Raw genomic sequence first — 5,183 nt, 5'->3', positions numbered from 1 at the left:
ATATATATATATGGTAAACATGTAAAGAGCTTGCTAGTTTAAGTCCCAGAATTTATTTCGTCCTTTTTTTCCAGTTAATCTCCTTTCAAATATCAGATTATAGTATCGCATTTCTCAGGGAACATCTTGTGCATTGATGTCACATCCCTGAACTGACGAAGAGCTTGCCTTCAGCGTCATGACCCAGTGGGGCGAATTGTGTCCCAAGGAGAAAGCCTAACTGGCACCGAGGAAAGCTGTGTCCTTGCAATGGCTGTTCTGTGTTTCAGATGTTCAGGTTGCTGACTGATGGTGTCTCCTCTCGTAAGGCACTTTCTGGCAAGCTTCACAATGTGACTGTAAGCAGCCACTAGTCTCTGACGTAGTGTGGTCTCAGGGTGTCCCTCGTCTGAGGTTCCTCCAGGAGATCTGAATTCTAAAACTTCCCTGGCAAAACGATTTATTTGGACTGAATAGGGAACGTCAACAAAGGAAATTTGATAGCCAGCACCTTTCTGGGTGCAATATTAAAAAGTTGGGGTTGAAAGCCCTCCTTTGAAGTCAAGCTTGTTTGAATATAATTTCTAGTTCCCTTTCTACTGGCTGCAGGACTTTTCATGCAGAACTCTAGATGCATCAGTTGTTACCTCAGTTTTAGTTACATTAATAATGATGATAGCAATAATATATATATGTGTGTATGTACTCGTGTGTGTGCGTGTGTGTGTGTGTGTGTGTGTGTGTGTGTGTGTGTATACTTCCTGGAGCGAGTGTCTAGCACAGAGTAAACCTTAACTAAATGCTATCATCTGGTTCCCTGTGGTCATCCACCACCTCTGGCTCTTACAATTTCCGCCTTCTTCTGCAATGAGCCTTAGGAGGCAGAATTTTGATAAAGGTGTCCTATTCAGGGATAAGCACTCTGCAGCCTATTATTCTGCATATTGACCAGATGTGGAGCTCAGTTCAATGCTACATCTATTCAGCAAATTCATAACATTAGGGTCTCCATGGGTGCCTGTGACTTGTCTAGCCACATGTCCCTAGGCTGATCTAAATGGCAGGTATGGGCTCCATCTTATTAAGCAGACCTTAAATACAATTAGAAAGCAGTTGGTTATGCCCATAGTATGTGTGCCACTATTTCAATAGTTGGAGTATCTTGCTGGTAGAATTCACATCTGGGCAACTTCAAGCACTGTGAAAGCAGGACAGTAGATATGAGGTTTTGAAGTCAGTAGCAGCTTGATTTCTAGTTTGCGCCATAGCAGAAGCCAGACAAAATCCCCGCATAGATGTGGGGAAGTAGGAAGAAACCCCAGCATTACCTGAGGAGCTACTGGTGCCTGATAGCTGCTGGGAGAGGAAGAGTCAGTTTCATTTAAGTGTGAGGTTCTTGGTAGGCTAACCAGGCGCCAGCGGCCGAATCCACATAGAAGGGCATTCAGATAGGGGAGAGGATCTAAACACGATCAAAACAGATTATATGAAATCTACAAAAATTCAATAAATTTAGTTTCTTGTATGTGGAAGATAAAATAACAAGGTTAGACAGTCAGGTGTCAGGGAAATATGGGCGAAAAAAGGAGGCAGTGAGAGAGAAATAGGTAGATCAAAGGGTATGTAGTCAACAAATGTAGAGATTCTCAAGGAGGACATAACCAGCAGTTTTATTAGGCCAAAAAAAGGCAAGTAAAGGAATTGACTAAACATGGAGAATTGGGTTGGCATCAGATTATAAGATCTTTGGATGTCATTGTAACACGACTGGACATTAATGTATTATAAACTGGTATATGTTCATATTTGTAACACAAATACTCATAAATCTGGTAAGAGAACAAGTGCCAGCCATGAATAAAGAGATTCACAGCATATTGTGGTGGATATATGTGTTCTGATAAGAACAGTGACACATAATTTGAAATGGCTGTGGGGCTGGACTTCTAAAATATTTGTAACTGGTGTTTCAAGAGATAGGCAAATGTTTGTTTTGAATAAATGTATTTTGTTAGTTCAATATTGCACAAAACATTTAATTTCCTTGCTTTGTAATTAGTTATAGTATTTAAGGGCACTGAAGTATTATCTAAAGATGTTTGTGACTGAACCAGTGCAAGTAATATTTTCTAGAATAACTTCCTGTGAAAAATTAAATTAGATGAAAAATATAAATAAATTTTCCTTGAAATTCCCTTAGTATTTTGAAATCTTTTATACACAAAATTCTTTTTAAAATTTTATTTATTATTTTTATTTTATGTGTATGAGTGTTTTGCCTGCATGTAAGTAAGTGCACCCATGTCATGCAATGCCCACGGAGGACAGAAGAGGCTGTCGGATACCTTGGAACTGGAGTTACGGACAGGTATTAGCTGCCATGTGGGTGCTGGGATTCAAACCCGGGTCTTCTGCAAGAACAGTCAGTGTTCTCAACCACTGAGCCATCTCTCCAGCCCCTACACAAAATTCTTTTTTCCAATATATATTTTTATTGAATTTGTATGCATTTCATATAATACATCTTAATCATATTTAGATCCCCTCCCCTAATTAGTGTCCCCCCACTGGATTTAATGCATTCTGACATATATGTTAAGGCCTACTGAGTCAAGTTAGTGTCCCCAGGTAGCCTCAGTATAAGTTCATCCACTGGAGCCTGGTAAACCTATCTAGTATCACTCCCTTAAAGAAGATCAGCCCTCTCTCACCCAGCAATAATCAGATGCCAATAGTTCCTCAGCTAAGGTTGGGGCCTCCTGCCAATTTCCCCAGTTCTATACTGGGTTTTTGTCTGAGTCAGCATGGGTCTTGTGCATGCTCTCACCGTTGCTGTAAGTTGATATTAGCAAGTTCCCAGAAGCTTGGAAAACTCTGCTTCCTTGTGGTCATCACCTTCCCTGGCTCTTAGAATCTTTCCAATCCCTCCTCAGGAATAGCGCCTAAGCACTGAGTAGAGTCCTGTTCGGGGACATGCACACTTTGGTCTCTTATTCTCTACCCTTTGGCCAGTTGTGACCATTTGCTTTTTTTTTTTTTTTTTTTTTTTTTTTTACAAATTTCTAAAACCAAATAAAAATCCTGTTTATCTTTTTTTCCAGTTCACAACTTTCTGTGATAAATTCTGAGCTAGATATAAAAAGCTAAGTATTAAACAGGCATCTAGTAAGTAAAACCTTAATGTCATATTGACTTAATAGAAAGTCCATTTTCTATGCTGTCTGCTTTCTCATCTCCCTTACTTCTTCAGTCTTATTTTCATTAGTATTGTTATAACCACAACTGCCAGAAAAAGCTCCCAAGGTTAAGCAAAACTGATTTATGCAAGAAAATTCCAGCTAGAAGAGCAGGGGACCTTTAGTTATTAAACATACTATTCACACAGGTCATTTTTACCTGCTGAGAATTTCTAGGCATTCGAAGAGTTACTAATTTCAATCATCTGTTCTTGTGTATGGCCAAGCTAAAACAAGGACAAGCAGCTCCAGAATCAGCCAGGGCTTTTTGCCATCTGAGAGAAGAATGGTGAGCAAGTCTGGAGTTCCCCAGGTGTCTGACAGGGCTCAGCAGCATCATTCCATGGAAGGGAAGGGCTCTGGAGAAATCTTTCCTTGGGATTCAGCTGCTGGCTTGGTGGTCCTGAGCAAGGTACTGATCCTCCTCCCTGTCCTCATGTAAGTGAGAGGAAGAGCTTTCTATGTTTTCTAAAATTAAAAATATTTTTTATTATTTTTATTTTATGTGTATGCGTGCATTGCCTGCATGTAGGTAAGTAGGTAAATGCACTCATGTTGTGCAATGCCCATGGAGGACAGAAGAGACTGTCAGATCCCCTAGAACTGGAGTTACAGACAGTTGTTAGCTGCCATGTGGGTGCTGGGATTCAACTTCTGCGAGAACCACCAGTCGTCTTAACTGCTGAGCCATCTCTCCAGACCCGCTTTCTGTGTTTTTGTTGGTGATGTGAGGAACAAAGGAGACAGGCTTGTAAGATGTTCACTCAATATAAGATGTTTATTGTGGGTAAAGCTGCCATGGTAGTTAAAAGTGTGCTTTTATTTTGAAATCTGGTTCTCAAAGGATATATTATTATCTAGTGCTGTTGGGAGAGATCTGCCACAGATGCGTGTGTGTGTGTGTGTGTGTGTGTGTGTGTGTGTGTGTGTGTGTGTGTGTGTAGCACACCTGCATGCTTGTGTGTAAGTTCTCGTTTGTGTTGGTGCAGGTGAATGCCAGACATTGACATGAAGTTGTCTTCCTCAATGGCTTCTCCATCTTGTGTTTTGAGATAGGATCTTCTCCTGTAGCCTGAGCGCTCCATTTCAGAGGCTGGCCAGTAAGTCCCTGGGATCTGAGTCTCTGCCCTCTGGTGCAGAGATTACATGTATGTGCCACAATGCCCAATTTTGTTTAAACATATGTTCTGGGGGTTCAAACTTATGTCTGCGTGCTTGCATGGTAGATACTTTACCACTGAGCCATCTTTCCAGTCCCTGAGAGGGGCACATCTTAACATATTTTAATGCTTTCTGACATGACTAATCTACCAACTCTTGTTAATTAACATATTTAATGAAGATTTAAGAATGACAAGCATATAAGTTTTAGGCTTAAAACAAAATAAAGGTGAGATTAGTTATAATGCTAGAGTTCTCTAGGAAACCAGAGCTGCTAGAATGACCATATATCATAAAAGGGAACTTGCTATATTGGCTGACATAATATAGGCAAAGGAGTTCAACAATGGTGTCTGCACATTGGAGAGGCTATGCACCCTGTAGCTGCCCATGAGGCTGGATGCCTCAGCAGTTCTAATCTCACAATGAAGGTCTTGAGGATTCCTAAGAGGCTGCAGATCTTCAGGCCATTTTGGAAGGCTGAAGAAACTGGGCTCCAGTGTCATGAAAGACAGAGGCAGCAGCAGCAACAGGGTAGATGTACTGACCAGCAGGGAGAGAAGGCAGGCAGGCAGAAAGCAATAGCTGTCCCCCTGGACCTCTTTATATCTAGGCCACCTCAGGAATCCACTGCCCATAGTGGGAGGGCGTCTTCCTTCTCAGGTACTTTTTCTAGATGGTGCCCTCAGAACTCTGCCCAGAAGTATGTTACTTATTTGATTCTGGATTCAATTAAATTAACGAAAGATTAACCATCAGAATGATATACTACTCATTTTGCTTAGTTATAGTTACTGTTCATTCATT

Source organism: Nannospalax galili, unplaced genomic scaffold, assembly GCF_000622305.1.
Source record: "Nannospalax galili isolate Female #2095 unplaced genomic scaffold, S.galili_v1.0 scaffold80, whole genome shotgun sequence".
Lineage (NCBI taxonomy): Eukaryota > Metazoa > Chordata > Mammalia > Rodentia > Spalacidae > Nannospalax > Nannospalax galili.
Note: the sequence above shows the minus strand (reverse complement) of the source record.